This window comes from Giraffa tippelskirchi, chromosome 9 (assembly GCF_054371585.1).
Source record: "Giraffa tippelskirchi isolate mGirTip1 chromosome 9, T2T-mGirTip1v1.2.pri, whole genome shotgun sequence".
In the NCBI taxonomy this organism is placed as follows: domain Eukaryota; kingdom Metazoa; phylum Chordata; class Mammalia; order Artiodactyla; family Giraffidae; genus Giraffa; species Giraffa tippelskirchi.
This window is the reverse complement of record NC_137283.1, coordinates 29,873,057-29,899,950: the sequence shown is the minus strand read 5'-3', so window position 1 is coordinate 29,899,950 and position 26,894 is coordinate 29,873,057. Positions and strand designations below refer to the sequence as shown.

The following is a 26,894-nucleotide window of genomic DNA, read 5'->3' as shown; positions in this document are numbered from 1 at the left end:
CTCAGAGAATGTTCATCCATGCAAGTTTCCAAGGGCCTACAAATAAAATCTCATCAGGTCTGAAAGCAATCAGGTCCAGCCAATCAGAAATCAAGCTGTGGGGCAGAAAATCAGGCTTTAAATAAAAGCTGCAATTAGAACCCCCAGAACTGGCATGACACTCGTTTGAGTTCTTAGCGCTCAGAGACAGTATGGAAATTGCCTCCACAGTAGGAATAAGAAGGGCTGGTGAAGATTTTTGCCTCCTGATAGAATATTGAAAATTATCTTCATCAGTGGGTTAATTGGCTTAATTTTCCTTCAGATGGTAACTTTCAAATGCTTGGTCTTAATTAGCATGGGTAAATGAGAAATGTAGGTGATTCACACTTTTCAGTTTTCTTCTTCTCTAGAGATTTCCATTCCCTTCCCTTAAGAACCTGAAATGGCTGAGGGCTACATTGATTAAAATAAATTACACGGTATTTTACACCAGTAAAAAATGTAGATGGAATTGACTCATGCCTTGTCCATTGAAACAATAAAACCCACAGATATCATAAAGGAGAAAATCAGTGTATGGTACTTAAGAACATTGTATTTAGTATGTTAAAAATTATAAAATTGTAATTCTAAAATATTGTGTTAGACAAGGTATGATGTTCAACTGAGAAAGTTAAAAAAAATAGAGGCACTTTGTGTATTTAATAAAGTATGTGTGAGGGAAAGCTCATAGAGGACAGAAGAACTAAATGGGAAATATATAGATTGTTTATCTTTGGTCATTTTATTTAATTCCCCTTTACCTCAGACCTAACCCCCGAAACTTCAGATTTATGTCTAACAATGAGATAATCAGCACCAAGTACTGCTTTTAGAATCTGCAAATAGTTTTTATCTATTAACTATCACATATTCTAGAATTGCTTTCCTTTTTCATATTAACCAATATTTTATTCTAAACATGTTATCTCTGATTTATGACAATCTGAGATTATGAAATCTGAACTAGAAGAATATAAAGGAACGGTTTCAGTTATTTGGTCCAAATATATTGTGTAATGGTATCTGAATTTAGAAAAGTAAATAGCTACATTGTAATGTGACACATAACAATTTCTGTAAGTTATCTAGCAAACTTAAGGCTTTCTCATTTCATTTCTATTTGATTCATGTATGGAAAATAATCAGGGTGATAATAAAGCCAAGAATTCATTTCAGAAAGTTTAAAACAAAAATGATTTTAAAATTTAATATAATTGTACTTTTTCTTCTGTTAGTACCTACATAAATAATAATTAAAATTAAACTTCTAATTTTATTTTAATGTATCATGAAATTTGACATAAAAGCAAGCAATTATGCATTTTTTGTAATTTTGTTATATAATTAATAAAATTCATGTTTATGTGTTTATAATAAAATTCACATATTTATGATGGAGTTGCCAAAGTTTTTAGTGATATGGGAAGGATATATCATTATATGAAAAAGCAAGTTACTAAAAACAATGTATACAAGGGATACTAAAATGTAAGTTTGTTTAAATAAATATGTGTATATTAAAAAATAAGAAGGATAAACCGAGAGAGAAGCATAGATCGGTTATCTGAGAGAGAGAAGGAAAGATGTGTGTGTATATATATATATATATATATATATATATATCATACTTATATATTAGCAGTGTTTACCTGTGGGTCTGGAGATTTTTACAGGTATATTTTGTGTTATTCTTTGTGCTTTTCTGTGTTTTACAAATTTTCTAGAACAAATCTATTTCTCTTTTAATTAGATAAAATTTTATAGAAGTTCTCCATGCGTCTTCATGGAAAAAATAGGACCAAGATGCTTTATGACCTGTAAGGATTTTCAGTTCTAGAAATACTGCTGCATCCCTAGAGGTAGGCATGCAGAGCACTCAACATGGAGATCACATTTTACCTTTCTGTCTAATAGCATCTCCGTTTCCAGATTGCTCCCCAAATAAAAACAAGTACTGAACTTCCAATCAGTGATGATAATTTAATTTCCCTCTCAGCTGTTAGTATCAGAAAACAGTCAGGCAATCAGTGAGAAAAACGTGTTCTCCTGGTTTATTTTTACATTAAGTAATTAACATTTTCCTTTCTAGCTCACATGAGGTCTGAAAAGTATAGGCTTAGGTGACCTAATTATGTAGGGCTTCTTAGAAACAGAACTTTGTGTGTTTTGTTGTTAGGAGGAGATAGACCTGGAATAAAACTTGGAAATGTCTCTGAATACTTCTAAGGATTCTTCATAATACTGAAACTTCTAGGCTGAACTTGTGAGGAGAAACAGTCAGTGAGTTGGAAATGGACGAAAGAGATTACTGTGAGTCTTTCTCTGGAGTATTAGACATTGTTTAGCAGACCTTCCTGGTGTGGAATTATGAGATTCTGCAGGCATGTGTACAGAAATCATGTGCTAAGTTTGTTGTTTTTTTTTAATTGGGTCTTAATACTTGGAATATTTTATTTGGGGGTTATGACAAGCAGTTCAGAGATAAAGGTGGTCCATTTAAGAATCTTAAAAATGTTTGATTTAGATCTCACTTTTAAACACATTTTTACATATTTTTTCAAGTAATAATGAAAAACAACAAGTGAACTAAAATGTGTTAAATACAAGTTTTTTTTCCACACTGAATGTCACTGATGGAGTAACTATGGGTTTCCATTGAATGACTTCATAAGATGTAAAAATTAGAGATCTGTGCTCATAAGATCTATGTAAATAAAAAACTGCTTTTATTTACATACTGGTATTATGTGTAAGAGATTATTAAGAGTATAAAAAATTCTACCCTAAAAGAATACTATTTTAAATTATACCCTCCTTTAATCATTGCAGAAGGGAACTAGAGCAGGCTTTATCAATTTCAGCACTATCAACGTTTTGATCTCCCACAATGATCCTTTTTGTTGCTGTTTGGGTGAAGGAAGGCTGTTCTGTACATGATGGGATATTGAACAGCATCCCTCAATTCTACATCGTATATGCTGGTAACACTTCCTCCACAGTTGTGACAGCCCAGAAGTTCTGCAGACGTTGCCCCCCGATGGACAGAATTGCCCTCATTTGAGAACCACTGAAGTAAAGGAGTGAAGAAAAGAAAGGATGGTGGTGGGGGAGATAGAGAAATGGGAGGAGGAGAGGAACAAGGAACATTTGTAGGAAGCAGATTGAGCCCATATGCACTAAATTACGTGTCAAGAGATGAGTGTTCTAATCACTGCCCTGTTTAGAATCAGCAATGAGGACATAGTCGTATCATTTAATTTCCTTGGTTCTCAGCTTCTTCATTTTTGAAACAAGAATGTTGGACTTAATGATCTCCAACCTCACTCTTTTAGTACTACCTTTCTTTATTAGGAGAATCAAAGAAACTGAACCAAGAAGTTCCCTGTCACACTGTCAAATTTTTCTTGTGTACACTGTTAACCAGTGGACTAATGGCCTAGTCAGCACTGTCTATTTTCTGTATTAACTGGTGAAAATATCTAGAAATACTAATTTAGCAATTATTGTAAACTAATAATAATTTTTATTTGAGGCCTGTATGAGGACTCAGGATGATTAACCTTTAAAATTTAGTTGTATGTTATTTAAAAGAAAATATTTCTAATAATACTCTTGCAGTCAAGTTCAACAGAGTAATATTTTTGAAGCTACTTTTGTGTGATATGCATCCATATGGCTCTTTAAACTCGGTGATATTGTCAAGAACTTACATTGACCTTAATTTATAGTTTCCACTGAAAAATTTAACAGAAGCAATATTGATTGGGAAAAAGTAAGTTTTTGAAATGTAGTGTCTGGGATAGTTTCTTATTTACTATCTGTTTGCTTAAACCTTGATGAATCACTCAGTAATTCAGTAGCATTGGGTCCTTTTACTGAACATGGAAAAACATGACAAATATTAAGAAACTTGGCAAGCCTGTTGTCCTCTGTCATCCAACATACTGTTTCTCCAGGCAGAGTCCTTTGATCCTGACCATTTGCCTGGCAGTGAAGAGACGAAATGTGACAGCTTGGATGAGGTTCCTTTCCCCAAATTCCTAAAACTCAACGGAGCAGATCTTCTGTGAGAAGCAAAAGTGTATTTCATATGACCACAGTAATAACACAGCAGAGATTCAAAAAGGAGCTACAAACACTAAAGCATTTTGAGGAGATGACTTACCTTGATCAAGGAAGTCTCCCCTGTGAAATCTTTCATAATCCTCAACCCATTATCCTAGGTTGAGGATTCTGAAGCTGTTAAACACTTAATATGAAACGGCAAGGATTTTGTTTTCTCCACCTCCCTTCTCCCCTTCCTTCTCCTCCACTCCTCTTTCTTCCTCTAATAAGTGTGACAAAATATATGGTCTAAATGCCTCTCCCCCCAATAGTTTTTTTTTTTTTTTTTAATGGCAGAATCACCTCCATGCCACTCTCATGACTAAAGTTTTTATAAGATAGGGGGTTATTTGTATGCCCTGAAGAACACAAGTCTATTTTGGACTCTCGGCATCTTTGAGAACTTAAATGCAGGAAGGATGAGCGTGGAACTATGAAGGAGAAAATTTAATTTGCCTCACTAACTGAATCACCCAGAAGAATGCTTAAATGATTAGTTGAGCAACTGATCCTACAACTGGATCACCTTCACATTCAAAATTTCCCAAAAAGGTTATATTCATATTGTCCAAGGCAATTATGGAATAAAACTGTAACTTTTGCTTAGAAGTTACGTATGGTAACTTCATAACTCATAGTTGGGGAGCAGTATAAATTCTTAAAGTTGTTCCACTGACTCTTCAATCTCCATATATTTTAAGACAAAGACAAATCATGTAACACATATTTAATCATAAAAGGTGATCATCAGACTGAAGAGATGAGTAAGGAGAACATTCTAACATCTGAGTTTCTACTAAGGTGGCACAGAATATTCTAAAATCTGTGGTGGAAGTTCAAATTTCCTGTATTCAGAATTGATCTTCCAAACATTCATTGTTTATTAATCTATGCATTTCATTTGTTCAAATATGATTAGTTAGTAGTGTGTACTAGATGATGTTTCTGTAAAGTTTTGAAGTTTGCAATGTGTATGTCTTCCACATTTTCTCATTTAAGCAAAAGAGCTGAACAGAATGTTCTAGTGATACAGCTACAGTAATACCTAGAAATACCTATCCTTGTGAAAATGAGTGAATATATGTACAGTCTGCTGTGTTTAGAATGGGTAACCAACAAGGACCTACTGTAGAGCACAGAGAACTCTTCTCAAATGTTACGTCGCAGCCTGAAGGGGAAGAGAGTTTAGGGGAGAATGGATGCATGTATGTGTATGGCTGAGTCCCTTTGCTGTCCATCTGAAACTATCACAATATTATTAATCGACTATACTCCAATACAGAATGATATTTTTTTTTTAATGTGTCACTCATCTCTATTAATCATACTAATTGTAAAGTTCTGACATTTTTGTGGAATGTCTTGCTATCATTGATAACTTCAAGGATATCTTTATCAATCAATGTAGAATACTTTTTTTTAAGGTTGAAGGATATAATATCAACATTTAAAATCAATTGTGTTTCTAATGAACTACGAACTGATAATCAGGAAATAAAATTTAAAATAGAAATTATATACCATTTAAAATAGTATAAAAATATATGAATTACTGAGGGGTACATCTGACAAAATACGAAAGGAACCATGGCCTTGAATTGCTATAAAATATTGCTGACAGAAGTTAATGAAAATCTAAAAGAATGGAGTTTTATATTTTGCTTATGTTCTGAAGGCTCAATATTACCAAGGTTACTTCTTCCTAAATTCAGCTCTATATTGTACATAATCTACTCAAAATGTCAGCAGGCCTGTGTACAGATTGACAACTGATTCTAAGTTTCATATGGAAATACAAAGGGCCTAGAATGTTCAAAAATTTTAAAGAATAAAAAGTTGGGGGACTGAAACTACCTGATTTCAGGAATCAGTAATCAAAATGGTATAGTACTGGCTTCAAGGCAGATAAATGAATCAATGGAAAGAATTAAGTTCAGGAAGAAACCCACATATAGATAAACCACTGACTTTTGACAAAGATACAAAGGCAATGTAGTAGAAAGTGCTCTTAATAAATGGTACTGGAACAACTGGATCACTGTGTGCAAAAATTGAACTTGAAATCTAATGGATATCATTACTGAGGATGTTATAGTCCACAAATGGAATTTCTCTCTTCTTACTTGAATATCTGAATAGGTCACTAGTGTAGGGTCTTGAGAACGCTTTTATATGTCATCTTCCTATCTCATTGTGATGATTCATTCATTCACCAAAGAGATTGGACCTACAGTGATGAACACGGTAAGCATTGTCCCTGTCCTGCTGGAACTTTGAAGATAGTAAGTGATGGAGAAACACTAAATGAATCATCACAGTGCTAGTTACATAAAAATCAAAATACGTTTGATTGCAAATTCTAAGTTGTTATGATAGCATGTGATTTGAGAATAACCTAGAAGAAAGACTGAGAGTGGGGAGCATTTAGGAATGATTTCTTAAAAACAGAAATGATGAGTTTGAGACCTGAATGGTTCTTAGCCATTAGTGTTTGCCTTAGCCAGGCAAAGAGTGTGCAAAAACTCATAATTGGAATCCCTGAGTGGACGAAATCAGAGTTAACAATGCAAGTTCTAAACTGGAACCTTCTCACCTTGAAATCGTTCAAGGCCATTATTTTTATTGTTCATAGCCTGCTAGCACCAGTGGCTGTCACTACACACAAACTCAGATAAAGTCAGGTTTTAAAATACCCTTCGCTTTAATCAGATTCATCATGAATATGGTCTTAAATATTTCAGATATGGTTTTGCATTTGTGCCTTATCATGGCATAGTTATAATTTCTACTCAACCTTTTTTATCTTTTCATTTTAGTTTTGAGATAATTCCACCAGGATTTGAGCAGAAAAGTTACTTCATTTAATTTGATACCTGGGCTCTCATTCCATTTTTTTCTCTTGAGAAATTAATACATTTCAACTGTCTAGTGGTTGGATATGGATGAGTGATCACTGAACTTTTATTTGAGCTCCTGATTTCTTAGAGAATAGTTTGGACAACCTATTGAGGTATTTGTTGAAAAGAGTAGAAACTCACTGAAAGAACTCAAATGAAAATAAAGAAGCATTTAAAAAAATAGATGGAGTCCTCAGAAATGCTCAAAATGCTTTAAATTTTAAAGCAGTGTTACTCTTCAGTTAAAGAAAGCCCTCACTAGTGTTGATTCCTGTGAGCTTTAAATTTTAGATGTTAAGGTGATAATGTTCAGAAATATAGCATCAGTAGTTACAAAAGTTCAAAAGCATGTCTGTCTGAAGTGAAACATAATTCTGAGACACCTCATTAGGTAAAACATACCTTCATGTCTCACACTTAAGAACACTAACATGATTCTCTTTGGGGACATTCAGTTTTGCTTGTTTAGTGTAGAATGAAACTCTCTAAGGGTAAGAATCCCTGAGAGTAATAAGAATATAATAAAATATTTCAATCTGTCTCCAATATGATTAGCTTGGGAAAAGGGTCTGCCCAAATTCTATAGTAGGAAACATTTTAATTCATGTGTGTATATTTTATTGTGCTGGCATCTGGACATTTATATTTAGCTATAATTAACATACTGTAAAGTACATAGGTCTTGAATGTTCAGTTCTATGAGTTCTGTCAATTGTATACACCCAAACAGTGATCACCTCAAACAAGACAAATAATATTTTCCAGAAACTTACCTGATGCCCCTTTCTAGGCAATTTCCCTGCAACTGTTTATCTGATTTCTGTCACAGTGGATAAGTCTTACTTGTTTTTAGATTTCACATAAATGGATCACACAGTATGTGTTCTTTAGGTTCTGGCTTCTTTTGCTTAACAGAATGTTTTTTATATTTTTGCATATTTTTGCATATACAAGTAGTTCATTCATCCTTTATTTCTGAGTGCTTATATATTGTATAGATATACCACAATGTATTCCACTTTTCCACTCTTATGAATAATGCTGCTCGGAAGATTCAAATGTAAATCTTTGTGAACATAATAAGTTTTTGCTTCTTTTGTATGGATACCAAGAGAACTACTTGGCCATAATGGCCATAGGGTAGGATATTTATAAGCAGCAGCCAAATAGCATGCCTGTGAGGTTGTATCTTTTTACATCCCTACCATCAACGTTTGAAGGTTCCATTCGTTTCACAGTGTTAACAATTGGTTTTGTCAGTCCTTTCTATTTTAGTCTTTCTGGTGGATGCAAAGTGTTAACTCATCGTAGAGTTTTTCATATGCCTATTGTCCCTTTATATATATATGCCGCTGCCACCAAGTCGCTTCAGTCGTGTCCGACTCTGTGCGACCCCATAGACGGCAGCCCACCAGGCTCCACCGTCCCTGGGATTCTCCAGGCAAGAATACTGGAGTGGGTTGCCATTTCCTTCTCCAGTGCATGAAAGGGAAAAGTGAAAGTGAAGACGCGCAATCATGTCCGACTCTTAGCGACCCCATGGACTGTAGCCTACCAGGCTCATCTGTCCATGGGATTTTCCAGGCAAGAGTACTGGAGTGGGGTGCCATTGCCTTCTCCATATATATATATATATATATATATATGCATACATATATTTTAATGAAGTATCTGTAAAATATTTTGCTCATTGTTTTTCAGATATTTTTCTTTTACTGGTGATCATTAGGGGTCCTTTATATATCTGGATACAATTCCTTTTTCAAATGTATGTACTGTGAATATATATATTTGCCATATAATATATATATATATGAATTCACAAAGAATTTTTAATACATTTACACATATGTACATATATGAATTCATACATACATATATATACATATATATATATTCACAATACGTTTATTTGACAAAGAATTGTGTCTGGATGGAGAGAGAACTCTGAAACTTCAGCAACAAGTGAGGAGTAGCCTAATGAATAAAAAAAAAATCTTAACAGATAACTCATAAAGGAAAATATATTGAGGTATATATGCACATATATAATATCTTCTGAATATATGTGTACATTTATAGGTATTTACAAATATTTAACAAAGGAATATGTGTGATGTGTATATATATATTCTAATATGTAGCTTGTTTACTCATTTTTCTTAAGTTTTCTTTTTTGATTAATAGCCTTTATTAATGGTCTCTCTCAAAATACCTTGTTATATTGTACTCATCTTTCTTCTTGTGATGACATGAGATGATAAAATGCCCACATGATGAGATGAAGAGAAGTGAATGATAAAAGCGTTATGACATAGCATTAGTCTATTATTGACCTTCTAAAATAATGTCAGAAGAGTGTCAGCTCCTTTGGGTGATCCTGAATCTTCCAGTCGTGATGTTGTCATTGTTGGATGTCAGGAGTAGGTGATGTATATGGTTGGAGATTCTGGTCGGGACGGAGTGCACAGTTCAAGAGTTCATCACACTACTCAGAACAGTGAGCAGTTTAAAACTTAATAGTTCTTTATTTCTGGAATTTTCCATATTCATACCACAATTGATTGCATGTAACTGAAACCACAAAAAATGGATCTGATGCTGAGGAGAGAGTATCACATTCATTGTTCCCTCACTCAGATCCCTGTCAACCACTGATCTTTTTATTGCCTCCATAATTTTGCCTTGCTCAGAAAGTCATAAACTTCAAACTATGCAGTATGTAGCCTTTTTCATATTAGCTTCTTTCACTTAGCAATATGCGTTTAAGGTTTCTCTGTCTTTTAGTGGCTTGATAGCTCATGTCTTTTTACCACTGAATATTATTCCGTTGTATATATGTACCAGTTTATTCATTCATCTGTTGAAGGACATTTTGATTGCTTTCAGTTGTGAGTAAAGCTGGTATAAACATCTGTGTGTGAGTTTGTGTGTGGATATAAGTTTTCAACTCCTTTGGGTAAATACAAAAGAGTAAAATTGCTGAAACATATGGTAAGAGCATGCTTAGTTTCGTAAGAAACTGCTGAACTGTCTTCCAAAGTGGTTATTCTCTTTTGCTTTCCCACCAGCAATGAGAATTCCTCTTGTTACACATCCTTGCCAACATTTGGTGTTGTCGGTGTTTTGGATTTCAGCCATTTTAATAGGTGTGTTGCAGCATCTTGTTACTTTAACTTGCACATCTCTGATGGGGAGCATATTTTCATTTTCTTGTTTGCCATCTACATTTGCATCTCTTTTGAGCTGTCTGTTCAGATCTTTTGCTCATTTTCAGTAGGGTTGCTTTTTTCATATTGTTGAGTTTTAAGAGGTTTTTTATTTAGTACATTTTTGATACCAGTCCTGCATCAAATGTATGTTTAGCAAAGATTTTTTTTTTCATGTCTGTGGCTTGTCTCTTTCTTCTCTTACTTGTGTCTTTTGCAGAGATGTTTTTAATTTTAATGACGTCCAACTTTTTTTTGTTTCATGGTTCCTGCTTTTGGTATCATATCTAAAAGGTTATTACCAACTCCAAGGTCACCTAGATGTATATGATTGAGCAAGTATCTCTCACCATTCTTTCTCACGGGAGAAGGAAAGAGAAAGTTATCTCTAGCTCATCTTTGCTCCTTGAGTCCTCCTCATTCTTTAAAACCTGCCGCCGTGCTGTTTCTGGATTATGTTCATGGCTTAATTTTGGCATTTAACCCTCTACTTTTAATGTTTTCCTTTCAGTTATTGGACTTCCCTGGTGGCTCAGAGGTTAAAGCGTCTGCCTCCAATGCGGGAGACCTGGGTTCGATCCCTGGGTCGGGAAGATCTCCTGGAGAAGGAAATGGCAAACCACTCCAGTATTCTTGCCTGGAGAATCCCATGGACGGAGGAGCCTGGCAGGCTACAGTCCACGGGGTCGCAAAGAGTCGGACACGACTGAGCGACTTTCCTTCCTTTGTATGAATAGTGAGATACGTTTGTCCTTCCTGTACTGCAGGCCAAGGCAGGAACTGTCTTCATTTGGTGTTGCAACCTGTTTTAAGGTGTGAATCCTAAGAAATGCTTTGTATGTAATTAGAAGAATTCTTGCTACAAATAATGGGTCTAAGAGGTCATCTTAAGTGAACTAGGATGAAAGTTCTTGTTTTACACCTAACTGCCAAACACAATGTTTGGATGATAGTGTATACTCAAAATATTTAATGAAAGAAAGAAAGAATAGTTATGAAGGTAATTAGTAGCCCATAGATCTGTTGAAATAATCAGTTAACATGGAAGTTCTGAGATAAGAATGCATTTAATCAGTAATTGTGATTATATCCCTTACAAATTGTAAATGATATGGAAACAATTATTTTGGCTAGAAGGGTAAAAAGGAACCTATAAGAATCTTGTATAAACTTTGCTTTTTAGGAAAGTGCTGTCTCTTGCATTTGATATTAATCTGCAAATGGAAGTGTGACCCTAAGTAGTTTCTGATTTTCAACTAGCTTTACCTATCAAAGGCATTTAGGTAGGTTTAAACAATTAGGAGTGATATTAAAGTAAGCCTACCCTGTGTTTCCATCACATTGTTACTGCTTATACCTGGGTTTGAATCTTCCCCCTCTCTTCACTGGATTCCTGCCATCCTCTCCCTGCTTCATGCATATCTCCTGACAGCCAACTCTCAAGACAGCCCCTTCTTTAAATGATCCTCTTAAAATGTGAGTTAGATGACCTTGAGCTTCTTACTGCAGGGCACCCAGCCATAGCCTACCATCTTGCTCAGAGTAGAAAGCCAATGAGCTTTCCTTCATGGCTCTGTGTCCTTTTTACCTCTCTGACCTGGCTCCACATGTCCTACTTATCTCTCTCTCACCTCTGCCTCTCACCCATACTCCAGCCCCAACACTTGCTGACCCTTACCTATCAGAGCAACTTCCGTCTTTTCTTTGCGCTCTGCTTGGACCATCATCCTGCAGATACTGAATGGCTCCCTCCCTCCCCTCCTTGGGCTCTTCTTTCGGATGACACTTTATTAATAATACCTGTCCAGACTACACTATTTACAGTTTCAATCCCCATTATCCTCACTCCCCTCGCCTCATTCCTTTTTCTTTGCCCACATCACTCTCACTTTCTAACCTACTTTGTAGTTAACTTACTGTATGTTAATTGCATATCTTTCCCGTTCTAAAACATAAGCTTTAAAAGAGGAGAGATCTAGATGTGTTTTCTTCATTGACGTGTTGCCTTGGCTTAGAACAATGCCAAGAATATAGTGGGTGCCCAGTAAATACTGAATGAATAAGACCGTTCAACAACTTTTCACGAATCCTTTTACTACTGCAGCGGTGTATTTTTAATGACTTTAAAGTTCACTAACAACACAGCAGGTTTAAAACTAGAAGGACAATGACGAAATGGAAAACAGAGCTTCAAGTAAAGTCAGCCCTAACACTAAAGCTACATTTTTTTTCCAATGCAAATGATCAGATAAGGACCACTTGCATAAAAGCAAAAGTTAAAAATGTATTAAATTAAGGTGACGTGTGGCAGGAACATACATAAGTTATCTTTTAAAATTTGAATTACTAGGAAATAATTATTTTTATTTGTGATGTTTTTCTGTCACCATTCTGTTAAAGGTAAAGATATATTAACTATAATAATATTGATTCAGTTCTTTCAAAGACAGAAGAAAAACTGTTAGTCTGTGTTTTTCCACTGGGATTGTGCTATTTAAAGAAGTGTGGCAGAAAAGCAAGTGAGCATAACTGTTTAATTACAGTTAGAACATGCTACCAATTCAACTATTGATTTTGCTTCATTTGCCATCTTATAATATATTATATGCTTTTTCATTCATTCTACATAATGTTAGGTAGAGAATTTCATATTTATAAATTATTTTAATATTTAATGTCTTTCCATTTAGGTTCTTAAATCAAATATTTTCTAATAGGCTAAAATATTTAATCAGTATCATACTGAAAATTTAGAGAAAAGATACAGAGATAGATCAAACCTTATGATACATATGATGATTTTGAGTATTTTTTAAAAATGCAAAATCATCTATTTCAGTATTAAATGTATCAAATTATATGTATTAATTAGAATTTATAGATTCATATAATAGAAACGGTGTAATGGTACAGATACAGGACGGCAGTATATAATGAAGTGTAATTCATATATGTAGGTAATATGGAAAGTGAAATGTAAATTTATGTGATTTAATAAGGTTGTTATTGAGCAACATATAAAAATTGAGCAAGAAAAATCTTGGCTTTATTAGCACGGGATACCAATTATTTTAAAAATTTCATTTGAAACATAAATTGTACTGCTATGTGTATAAGTGTTCTAATTCTCTTGTATAATAGAGCCGTAGTATTTTAGGAGAATGATGAGATCATTAACAATAAAGATCAATATAAATATTACATACATACTTGTGTGTGTATGTTATAGGTAGAGCTTACAACTACTCATGTGTAACAGTAAATATTAAATGAACAAAACTACCATATATAGCCAAGCATGTTGGCAACGGCATTTTACCATTTGTTACAACTTGCAAACTGGGAAAAAAATATCTGAAGTATATATGACCGCTGTTATTCAGCACCATTTTGGCCTTGTCTGCAGGTTGTTTTCTTGATCTATGAAGGCATTAGGGAATGACCACTAATTAGTATTATAAGACCAAACGATGGTAAGATTTGGTGCCACCCAGGCTATCTGAGTTGCTAATGTACAATCCCATTCCAGAAGAGCTGTCACTATGAAACCAGGTCAGCATGGCAGCAGAAATCTATAAATATAGTTCCTATGTCACATCCTATCATCTCTGGAAGGAGCACGCACCCTGTCTTTTTAAAAGAGGTTTCCATATGCTGTAGGAGACATGTGTGATAAATTAAGCACTTCTTTCTAGACACTGAAAACATAATAGTGATATAATTAATTACAGTCATATTCTTGTTAAAATTGTGCAGAAAAATTACACCTTTTTCGATTAGCATGAAATATAAGTGTCAAATCCGTAATAAAACCCTGATCAATAAAACAATAATAATTGTGTTGTTAAAAGCGGACATCGAAAGGTGTTCATGGCAACATATTTTAAAGGTTAGAAACCCTTTTAAAATAAACGGATTTCATCTTTACACTATGTCATCTAAATCATTACTGTGTTTGTGTATACAATTATAATCAGACGATAAATTGCAGCTATTGAATGGATTAAGTCTGCACTTCTTGACCTCATAAATCTGAGATTGTCATAGCTTTAGAAAATGCTTGTGTAACAATCAGTTGATTACATGGCATGAGCAGCTGCGTGCATGTTAAATATGAAAGGGAAAGGGTAATGCAGAGTTCAATGGTAGGACTTTATAACATATCTGACACTTTCCTTTAACACTTTCAAACCCTTCCTTTGGAATATGCCTTTTATGTTAGTAGGTTTATACATTTTATAAAAGGATGTTAAGAAAGTCGAAACTAACAAAATGAGCACCAACTGAAATGTCAGTACTCTGTAAGATTCCCTGAAAATATCCACCCATGTTAAATCATCGTATTTTTAACAATATCATGAAGAAAAACGTAGTGGTGAGAAATGCCTCAGAGTACTCTCTAGTTAGTGATTTGGTGGGGGGGGGGGGGGAACATGGCCAATCCAAAATGACATTCTGTGTGTACCATTTGTATCGGATGTGGGCCTCTTGAACCCGACCTCAATTTACTTAAAAAAAAAATCATCACAGTATGTGTGATATTTTATATTATCAAAAAATTCAAAATTGTTAAAAGTGGTTATCTCCCCTCTAATGAAAATAAAATACTTAAAGTAGCAATATGCTACTGGTTTTTGTAGGAGGCTGTCTTTGGATCTGCTGTTTTATGCTTAATTCACGAGGTATTATGTCCATTTTAAATCTTCTTAGGAGAATTAATTTTAACTCAAATTTATCTATTTGTATATAGCTTCCACCTTCAAAAATTTATATAGAATATGACCCAATCTTGAAAATCTCATATATTGAAATGGTATTAATCAAAGATTCAAAGAGAATTAGATTATTAATAATGAAATATTTTCATTTACTTTAATTTTCTCAGCTGAAAGGAACTAAAGTGTGCTCTAAGTGTTAGTTAGGAATTTACTGCCTGCTCATAAAAGTGGCATTTTTCTCATTTTGCATAAAAAGTTAGAGTATAGAATAGCTAAATAACTAATCCCAAGGTCACAACAAAAAGGGGAATTGGGGCAACTCAAAGGAGAATCCTGAATTTCAAGGCCCTGAGAAACCGTTTCCTTCTTATAACCCCTACTTAGTAACATTTAATGATTAAATTACCATGAAAATAAAACATCTTGTTCAAAAAGCAGTCTAGTGTGAAAAAACAGAAGACTGTGATCTATTTTATGTGCTCATTTTCCCTAAAACCGTCTTATCACAGATGTGCCCTAGAGTATCCCCACCCCGCCTGGAGAGCCCCTCACTTTCAGAGTTGTGTAAAGGAGTGTCGACATACTAGAAGAGATGGAATTTTTTTTTGCCTCCATGGATTTTGACCCAGATAGTTGATGATCACAAACAATTGCTCAGACGTCTCAATCTGAGACATAGCCACACAGATTGCAACCTCATTGAATGTTGACATTGACAGTTTTGTTAGAAAATGCCAAGGAGTCTGACATTGTGGTCTTTGGTAACTGTGTAAAGCTACTTAATGTAACCTACAAATAATGGTTAACACTTGAGTGTCAGTCTTTGCATTGGATAATGTCTTTATATTATTGTCTTTCAAGCAACCTGTGATGGAATTATCATTTTCCTCAATATCTAGATTAGAAAATTAAGGGACTAAGTATATTGTCTAAAGTCACAGAGCTGGAGGATAGTCTGAGCAGATGTAGAACCAGATCTTTGAACATCAAGAATTTAAATTCTTAATCACTGGGCAATACTGCCTCCAGGCTTGGCTTTTCCCAGGTCACACTGATGAATGTCAGTAGGAAGCCTTTCAACAGGCTGTTTTAAAAGATCTTCTGCTTTAAAAGTAAAGTTTCAGTCCCAAATTTTGGTCTAATTATGACCATAGACCAGTATGGCTGGTTTTATTTTTTCAGCTTCATTGACTTGACTAGCTGTATGATAAAATACAGCTTCTCCAGTTATCAGTGTTTATGGGTATTCCATTTAGGTGAAAAATAACGTAGTCAGTTAAAGTTTACCATTTCAGTCAAAGACAGAATGTTTTTCAAATAAGAAGTTAAAGCAATCAAACAACTGCTGTGAGAAATGTTTCCTTTAAATAGAGTGCTTGTGTGGAAGAATTGAAAGGGACTTACTAAAAATTTGTCAAATCAGTTTGTTATTTTCTTTGGCATCATTGATAGAAATATTCAATGGATTAATGCCATCATTTGGCTACTTTAGGTAAATATGCCAAATGAAAATAATGACATTGGGGGTTCTTTGAGTTCTACAATTTTGTAGCATCAACACAACCTTGCTTAACTTTTTTTTTTCCTTAACTGACTTCAGAGACGTTTTCTCACCATGTCACCCTTCATTCGCTGGGTTTCTTCTACCTCATTATCTTCTGACTTTTGAAAGCATCTGTTTCCACCAACGTGTGTTCTTCCCATGTGTGTTTCCCGACTCCCTTACCCCATCCTATCCCAGTTTCAATATATTTTCAGATTTAAATTCAGTGCTCCCTTCTCTAAGGAAGAGACCCTGAGCTCTCTGTGTGACTAGGATGGAAGCGTCTACCGCATGGTACTGGGACACACAGTACTCTTTTTGCAGCAGTTGTCAGCGTAGTTGAGTTTTGCATTTGTTGTTGTCATTCTCTTACTAATGCCTGTTTCACAACAGCCTGTAAGCTCCATGAAGGCAGGCACCGTATCTCCTTTTGCTCATCTTTTTTTCTTGGTGCCTGTGACAGTCCCTAGCATGTATGTTGAATGAAGGGATAATGAACATGATACCGGCTAATCCAGAGACATAATACACCTGTGAGTAAGAAGGTGAAAACACTGACTTCTAACCAACTTTATTGAGATATGATTTACATTAAATAAAATGCACCCATTTTAAGATGCTTTTGCATTAAGTCGTTTTGAATATATTGTTTTTTTCAGAGGTTGCCATTTTCCAGTATGAAACTATAACACAATAGGCAAGTCTTTGGATGCCCTTGGATTTCAGACTTTGTCTGTGATAAGAGTTTAGGCCATTGCTAAAGTCCTTGCTGATTCTAGGATTCTGGATCTGTGTTCAGGCTATCTGTGGGTAGCTGTATCTTCAAATACTTGTCAAAAGACCAGGTTAGCTTGCCTGATGTTAGTAGTTACCTGCTTATACACTCCTCCTTAATTTATCAGATTTGAATTGTTAAGTTATCCCAACTTTGAAAAATGAGGATCTCACTTCCTTAGGATAACCTTTCTCTAAGTATGTGGTTCAGTACCTTTGTCAATATTTCCATATCCTAGAATATCCTTTCATTATATATAGATAATCAGACCATCATATTTATGCACTTTAAATATAATACAATTTTACTTGTCAAGTTATACTTCAGTAAAACTGAGAAAAAATTCCATATCTCAGTATTAAAAACAGAATACTTAGACTACACTTCAACTGGAGTTGTAGTAGCTCTTTTCCATCAGGGCCCCTGAAGCACAAAAAGAAAAATTAAATAAAACACATAAAAATAAAGGTGTTTCTCTTCTTTATACCTATTTTTGTATCTTCTTGCCCCCGAACTTACTCCTTCCCTCCCATCTCCTTTTCTCTTCCTCATCCCTTCTTCTTTCCTGTTTGCCTTCTTTTACTATTTTTATAACAGAAATAAAGAAATAGTCCATTGATTGACTTTTTGAATTGAGAGTAAGGAATAACAAATTGTTCAGTAAATCGTGTAACATAATTTAAAAGACTCAGACACATGAATGGCAAATAAAGATTAATTGAATAAGAAAATGAAATAAAAAGAGAACAAGAACAGACAAGCAATGAGAGGAAAAATACCCAACAGATTAAAACTCCACATGGAGAAAGAAAAGAGGAAACATAGAAGGAGACCCACACGACCACTACCTACAGGGGCATCTATTTTGATAAAACAGAGGCTCTATTTTTAGGTGAGAGATACCCAGCTGTGAATATTTAGGACATTGATTCTCTAATGATGCCCTTGCATTGGACATTTGAAGCAAAATATTTTTAAATGTTCTAATTCACATTAAAAAAAATCAATAAAGCATTCTCCCTCTGAAGATTGTTCTCCCATTATTTCTTAATTAAACTTTTATATCTGAATTCACTTATCTCTACTAGCATCTAGATTTAGCATGAAAGTATCTTTAGTTATGTTAAGAATAAAAAGCTCTGTATTTTAGGATAAGACCTTTCAACCAAAAATTTATAAAAAACCATTCATTCAAGTAATTGGTGTTAAAAGTATTTCCCCAGTATATTTTTTTCCTTTGTGAAATTTTAGTAAATGAATCCATGTACCTATTTTGGAAAACCCAAATAGGACAAAGGACTTATAATTAAAGTAGTGGTTGGCCACCTCCATCCTTATATCTCTAGTCTTACTTAGGAAATCACTTTTAAGGGTTTCCTGTGTAGTTTTTGCCAGGAATCACTCCATAGTGAGTGAAAGTTGCTCAGACGTGTCCTTCTCTTTGCGACCCCATGGACTGTAGACCCCCAGGCTCCTCTGCCCATGAAATTTCCAGGCAAGAGTATTGGAGTGAGTAGCCATTCTCTTCTCCAGGGGATCTTTCCGACCCAGGAATCGAAACTGGGTGTATATCCTGCATTGCAGGCAGATTCTTTGCCATATGAGACACTTTTTGTAGTGATTGTTTCTAAAACTTAATATGGTTAGTAGATCTCAGTTTATCAAATTTGAGTGTAAAATATTGGACATAAAAGATGATAGGCTTATGCTACCACATTTATACTACCCTCTCCCTACTTAGTACCAAAATTTTGATGCGTTTTTTGCCCTTTTAAAGAATTTTATACTTGGACATAGTGTATTTAAACTCCTACTTCATGTTCACCAACCACCCTTCGACACCCTACTGTTAATATATACAATAAAAATATTAGGACCCATCTTTTCTCTCCACCTATTCTATCACACTTCTCTTCCTAATTTATACTCCTATTTATAATACCATATCTCAACTTGAATCTTTATCTAATTTGCCTTCTGTTCTACAGTAATTTGGTCTTCTATTTTTATCTATAGAGAAGGGGCTTAGGTAGCCAATGAAAGACCTTCCAGAAGAAGAACGGTAGTTCACAGCGGGCAGTATGGTTCTCCAGGGTAGGGGGTAATGTGAATCCTATTTCCTGTCTCTCTTTAACATCTTTAATGAAATACTGGTTAATTATTAATGTAGTTTGGAGTAGAATATGCTTTTTAAAGGTGTCTTCATCTGCTGAATCTTGTTCAAAGGTGAGGATGGATCAAAAAGATTTTCAAAGATGCAATCATACTTCGGTTAAAAGAGTATATACATAAGTCTAGAATCATTTCTTAAATTTTTATTTTATATAGGACTGTGGTTGATTTACAATATTATGTTAGTTTCAGGTGCACAGCAGTGATTCATTATGTGTGTACATGTAACTATTATTTTTCAGATTCTTTTCCCATTTAGGTTATTACAGAATATTGAGCAGTGTTCCCTGTGCTGTATAGTAGGTCCTTGGTGATTATCTATTTTAAATATAATAGTGTGTATATGTCAGTCCCAGACTCCCAGCTTATCCCTTCCTTTCTCCCTTTGGCATATCTTGGAACAGATCTTCCAGGGCGGCATACAGTGGTAAATCCCTGACACTAATCATGATGAAATCACAAAGCAGTTCCCATTAGAGTGTCTGGCCTGAGTCAAAGAAAGGAGAAATGTAGGATATTGCTATGTTAGGGATGTTAAGAGCAAATTTTTTTTTTCCTTAAAGAAGGTGTTTATTATTTTTTTAATCTGTCTCCAGGCTATGGAGTTTGACTGTAAAAGTGTGACAGGTATTCTTTGAAAGATCAGTTTTGAAGATGGACTAAAAGGAGAAGAAAGATTAACCAGGAATTGAAGGACTGATGAGGAAAGGGATCTACAGAGCTTGCTTGAGGAATTTTTTAGTGAAATGGATGGGAGAAATTAGAAGGGAAAACAAATCTTTATCTCAAAGGCCTATCTCAAGTCCCATCTTTCCATGAGACTCTGCCTGCACTCTCCATCCTCTGCCTAATTGAATGGCCTCTTCCCTTCATGTCCACTGTCACGGTCACTTAGCTCTGCCTCTCTTAGGGAACTTCTCCACCTTTGGCTTTGTGTTAGTTTATTCACAGCTGTGTGATGTCTGCTCTATTAGGTGATGATTTTCATCTTTTCTAACTTTACTTTCCCACCACCTAGCCCAAAGCCTTACCTGGAGCAGGCATTTAAATAAAAAAAATAAAAAAGTAGTAATGTATTCATGCTTGACTAAATCACAAATGTATCTAATTGTTTTCCTTATTTGCTTTTGTTCTTTTTTCCCTTTCACTTTTCCCACCTTCCTCTTTTGCTTTATTTTCTTTCCTTTCTAACAAACAAGAAGCCTGTATGAGCGTGAATAAGGAAAGATGTGCGTATAGAGCAGTAGAATTTGAAGAACCTAGAAAGAGAATGAAAATAGAAATGATAAAGAAGAAATTTGATCCCGATATAACACGAGGAAGGAAGGGAGAAAAAGGAAAGAAAGGAAGAAAGAAAAAGAGAATGTATAATCTGCTCTCTGATTCCAGAGGGGTCAGGCCAGTATATCAACATAAAATCTTAACTGAACTTGAACGGATATTGTTTCAGTGCTGTTTGCCTAGATGTAAAAGTAGAGTAATGTTTAAATTCCTGCCATTCCTCTACACTAAGAATAGACTGAAAAACAAACAGGAATCAAATTACCATAAACACGTTTCAATTATCAGTGAACAAGGGATTATATCCAAAGAAGAAAAAGAAGACAGGAGGTTTGTATAGATTGTGTTTTGGAAATCAGCTGTCCATGAAAGGACTATCTGCATTAAAAGTAGCTGTCAGATCTGATGAACATTTTTCTATAGACTATTACTACTTTTTGAGTTCTATAGGCATCCTGCAGGTTTAATTAAAGGGAATCTCAAGAACCTAAAGAAAATTATGGCATTTAATACATTTCAGTTTAGTTCAGTTCAGTCACTCAGTTGTGTCTGACTCTTTGTGATCCCATAGACTGTAGCACACAAGGCCTCCCTGTCCATCACCAACTCCTGGAGTTTGCTCAAACTCATGTCCATCGTTTGTCAGTGATGCCATCCAACCATTTCATCCTCTGTGGTCTCCTCCTCCTCCCACCTTCAATCTTTCCCAGCATCAGGGTCTTTTCCCATGAGTCCGTTCTTCACATCAGGTGTCCAAAGTATTGGAGTTTCAGCTTCAGCATCAGTCCTTTCGATGAATACTCAGGACTGATTTCCTTTAGGATGGACTGGTTGGATCTCCTTGCAGTGCAAGGGACTCTCAAGAGTCTTCTCCAACACCACAGTTCAAAAGCATCAATTCTTCGGTGCTCACTTTCTTTATAGTACAGCTCTCACATCCATACATGACCACTGGAAAAACCATAGATTTGACTAGATGGACCTTTGTTGGCAAAGTAATGTCTCTGCTTTTTAATAAGCTGTATAGATTGGTCATAACTTTCCTTCCAAGGAGTAAGCGTCTTTTAATTTTATGGCTGCAGTCACCATCTGCAGTGATTTTGGAGCCCCCAAAATAAAGTCTGCCACTGTTTCTACTGTTTCCCTATCTATTTGCCATGAAGTGATGGGACCAGATGCCATGATCTTAGTTTTCTGAATGCTAAGTTTTAAGCCAGCTTTTTCACTCTCTTCTTTCACTTTCATCAAGAGGCTCTTTAGTTCTTCACTATGTGCCATAAGGGTAGTGTCATCTGCATATCTGAGATTATTGATATTTCTCCCAAAAATCTTGATTCCAGCTTGTGCTTCATCCAGCCCAGCGTTTCTCATGATTTACTCTTCATATAAGTTAAATAAGCGAAGTGACAATGTACAGCCTTGACATATTCCTTTCCCAATTTGGAACCAGTCTGTTGTTCCATGTCCAGTTCTAACTGTTGCTTCCTGACCTGCATACAGATTTCTCAGGAGGCAGTTTGGTGGTCTGGTATTCCCATCTCTTTCAGAATTTTCCACAGTTTGTTGTAATTCACACAGTCAAAGGCTTTGGCGTAGTCAATAAAGAGAATGGAAATTTCAAGGAAGAAGATGCCAGCTATTTGCCAAGCCAAGACTTAGGGTATCTTGGTGAATTGAAAAAAGTTTCAGGGTATGGTTATCACTTTGAAGCCTCACAAACTTATCTTTATGCCCTAAGAGTATTTCGAGCACTCAAGGCCAGACTTACCTTAACCAAGCTGATAACATACAGACTTATTCACTAGATTACCATCTTTTCAAAGTCCACTGAGAAATTGTGAAGGTCTCAGACATACCTGTTCTCAGATTAGTACTTTATTGCCTTGTAGGCAAGCTGTGTGGGAAGATAAATTGTAACTAGTACTTTATTTGATGTATTTCAAATTAGAAGCAGCAGAATAATATGTGTGATTCAAGGGTTTTCTAGACAATTGTCCAGTGTGTCTGCATCTTTGAGAGGAATCCGCCTGGTACTACGATGCCACAGATCACATGGACTTGATATTTTTTTCACTTGTAATTCCTGTGGGGCTTCCTATTTATACCCTATTTTGATGTGTTTCTCAATATTATTATATATATATATATATATATATATATATATATACACACTCTTTTATATTCACCAAAAGCATTTACATAAGTTATATAATGATCTCCTTTGCAGTGTATATTAACACTACATTTCACAGGAAGAAAAACTGAGGCTCAAAAATGTTAAGTGACTTGACCAAAGATCCTACAGATACTAGCATATGAACTCATAAAAGCAGGAAGCATAATCTCAAGAGTAGTGGTCTATAACTGTGAGGCATTTGTAACATATTTGCTCATAATAGTAGGATTATATATGTATATAATAGCAAAATTGATATCCTTAAATATAGAAATAGACCTCAGTTTACTCAGGGTTCCACAAGTTTTTCTATGAGTATTGAATATTTAATGCATTTAAAACATGATTTGCTTTTCACATTTTGGCATTTCCCACAACATTTTAGGAACCCATTTATGTTTGTTTGTTTACAGAATTTTTACTAACTTTTAAAAAAAATTTGTATTGGTGTAAAGTTGTTGTACTCTAATGTAAAACAAAGTGAATGAGCCATAGATATATACTCTCCCTTTTAAACTTCCTTCAGGTCATCATAGTACATTAAATAGAGTTCCCTATACTATGCAGTTTGGAACCCATTTATGTTTGTAAAAGTGAATGACTTTGACCTATCATTGCAGTTTTAAAAAAGATAGATGGTTTTCTTCTCTTGGGTGGCATATCCGTTATTGTTCTTAGTTGAAAACTTCAGACTCCACTGTATGAAATTTGAGCAGAAAATAAATATTTTACTAATGGGTATTGTAAATGCAACCCGTGCTTTTCTCAAATGCTCCTAAGTTCCTTTTACAGTATCTGTGTGTTTCATACCCAGTTCAGTTCAGTCACTCAGTCGTATCCGACTCTTTGCGACCGCATGGACTGCAGCACGCCAGGCCTCCCTGTCCATCACCACCTCCCGGAGTTTACTTAAACTCATGTACATTTCTTTGGTGATGTCATCCAACCATCTCATCCTCTGTTGTCCCCTTCTCCCACCTTCAATCTTTCCCAGCATCAGGGTCATTTCAAATGAGTCAGTTCTTCACAACAGGTGGCCAAAGTATTAGAGTTTCAGCTTCAGCATCAGTCCTTCCAATAAATATTCAGGACTGATTTCCTTTAGGATGGACTGGTTGGATCTCCTTGCAGTCTAAGTCATCCCAGATTCCCTAGTGATTGTGTTCCTAGGTTAGTGCCTGCAACTTCTTCAGGTACTTGCCCAATGGCAGCTACTGCTGCTTTGCCAACCCACAGAGCCTGAAGTGCCGGGAAGTTGGTTCGTTCTGGTGGGACAGCCAGTGGCTGCCTGGCTTTCCTGACAGGAAGTATGAAATTTGTTCCTGTGCTTTCAGGGGGGATAAGGTCTTTAAAAGATGGGGCTGAGGTTGGAACTTTGCCTAAGATCTCACACATACTTTGTTCTGAAACCCTTCCCTGTCCTGCTTTCTCTACTTTCTTACTGGATTCTACTGGAAGCACTTTCTTTTTTTTTTTTTTTTTTCCAAATAAATTTATTTATTTTAGTTGGGGGCTAATTACTTTACAATATTGTAGTAGTTTTTGCCATACATTGACATGAATCAGCCATGGGTCCACATGCGTTCCCCCTCCTGGACCCCCCACCCACCTCCCTCCCCATCCCACCCCTCCGGGCCATCCCATTGCCCCAGCCCCGAGCATCTGTCTCATGCATCGAACATGGAATGGTGTTCTGTTTCACGTATGATAATATACATGTTTCAATGCTATTCTCCCAGATGAATGTTTCAATGATATTCACCCTCACCTTCTCCCTCAGAGTCCATAAGACTGTTCTATGCATCTGTGTCTCTTATTCTGTCTCGCATATAGGGTTATCGTTACCATTTTTCAAATTCCATATATATGCATTAGTATACTGTATTGGTGTTTTTCTTTCTGGCTTACTTCACTATATTATGGGCTCCAGTTTCATCCATCTCAATAGAACCGATTCAAATGTATTTTTTTTAATGGCTGAGTAATATTCCATTGTGTATATGTACCACAGCTTCCTTATCCATTCGTCTGCTGATGGACATCTAGGTTGCTTCCATGTCCTGGCTATTGTAAACAGTGCTGCGATGAACACTGGGGTACATGCGTCTCTTTCAATTCTGGTTTCCTCAGTGTGTATGCCCAGCAGTGGGATTGCTGGGTCATATGGCAGTTCTATTCCCAGTTTTTTAAGGAATCTCCACACTGTTCTCCATAGTGGCTGTACTAGTTTGCATTCCCACCAACCATGTAAGAGGGTTCCCTTTTCTCCACACCCTCTCCAGCATTTATTGCTTGTAGACTTTTGGATAGCAGCCATTCTGACTGGTGTGAAATGGTACCTCATAGTGGTTTTGATTTGCATTTCTCTAATAATGAGTGATGTTGAGCATCTTTTCATGTGTTTGTTAGCCATCTGTATGTCTTCTTTGGAGAAATGTCTGTTTAGTTCTTTGGCCCAATTTTTGATTGGGTCGGAAGCACTTTCTTAAAAAGTCATTTGTACTAAATCCTTGTGTCCGGGTCTCCTTCTGAGGAGCCCCACTGTATGAGGTTCTTAGAGTTGCTGTAATGAAATACCATGACCTCAGGTGGCTTAACAGAAATTTATTCTCTTATACTTTGGGAGGCTGAAGTCTAACATCAGGGTGCCAGCCAGAGCCTGCTCCCTCTGAGACTGTGGGTAAAATCTTTCCTTGCCTCTTCCCAGCTTTGGTGGTAGCCATCAATCCTTGGCATTTCCTGGCTTATAGCTGCCTCACACCAATCTCTGTGTCTATTGTCACATGACGTTTTCTGTATTTCTTTTATTTTTGACTTGTTAGAAGAATACCTGTCATATTGGTTTATAACCCATGATATTATCTTAACCCGATTACATCTGCAAAAACACTATTTTACAAATACAGTCACATTTTCACAGATGCCAGGAGTTAGGATTTCCCTATGTATCTTTTTGGGGGGGGGGGGCGGGGTGCATAATTTAACCCATGACAGGATCCTAAGACAAAGTTTGGCAGCTCATGGGAAGGGCCAGACTCTAAGCCTTGGAGACTGCAAAGCAAGGAGCACCACCCAACAAGAAATTGGTGGGGAGCAAGTCTCATGTGGGCAGAGCTTTCTAACAGGAAGAATTAGAAACTTGACACATGAAATTTCTTTTGTCAAAATGGAGGTGATTTTTGAATAGTGTCATCTAGTCGTGAAAGTGAAAGTCGCTCAGTAGTGTCCGACTCTTTGTGACCTCATGGACTATACAGTCCATGGAATTCTCCAGGCCAGGAAACTGGAGTGGGTAGCCTTTCCCTTCTCTAGGGGACCTCCCAATCTAGGGATCGAACCCAGGTCTCCCACATTGCAGGCAGATTCTTTACCAGCTGAGCCACAAGCTGCTAAGAGGCTTCAGTCGTGTCCGACTCTGTGCAACCCCATAGACGGCAGCCCACCAGGCTCCCTCATCCTCCCCCATCCCTGGGATTTTCCAGGCAAGAACACTGGAGTGGGTTCCCATTGCCTTCTCCTGAGCCACAAGAGAATCCCAAGAACACTGGAGTAGGTAGCTTATCCGTTCTTTAGCGGATCTTCCCCACCCAGGAATCAAACCGGGTCCTACATTGAAAGTGGAGTCTTTAGGTTTTGATGGATGACCAGACAACTGTAACCTTATTTTTATTCAGTGGTCAGTACTCTATAGCAGGCTTCACCAAACAAAGGCCAAGTCTGTCCCGCCACCTGTTTTTGTATGGTGTGTGAGCCAAGTATGGTTTAACATATTTAAATATAGAATGTAAAAAAGACAGTATTTCAGGGAGGATAGTTCTTAAAAGAGTTGAGGACATTGCTTCTTGGCCACCAAGCCTAAAATGTTTAGCATTTGGCCCTTACAGCAAAAGTTTGCTGATCTTTGTATAAGAATCTATCCAGTAACACTTCTGTGTTGAAAGAATTCTGTTATTCCAAGAAATTAGAATTTACCAAATAAGTTGCTACATTTTTCA

At 36.0% G+C, this 26,894-nt stretch overlaps 1 long non-coding RNA gene across 1 annotated transcript in view; it reads left to right on the top strand.

Moving 5' to 3' along the window:
* LOC145520893 (uncharacterized) overlaps positions 1-26,894 on the top strand; it is an 867,842-nt gene that overhangs the window by 378,515 nt on the left and 462,433 nt on the right. The gene's annotated exons all lie outside the window — the stretch shown is intronic.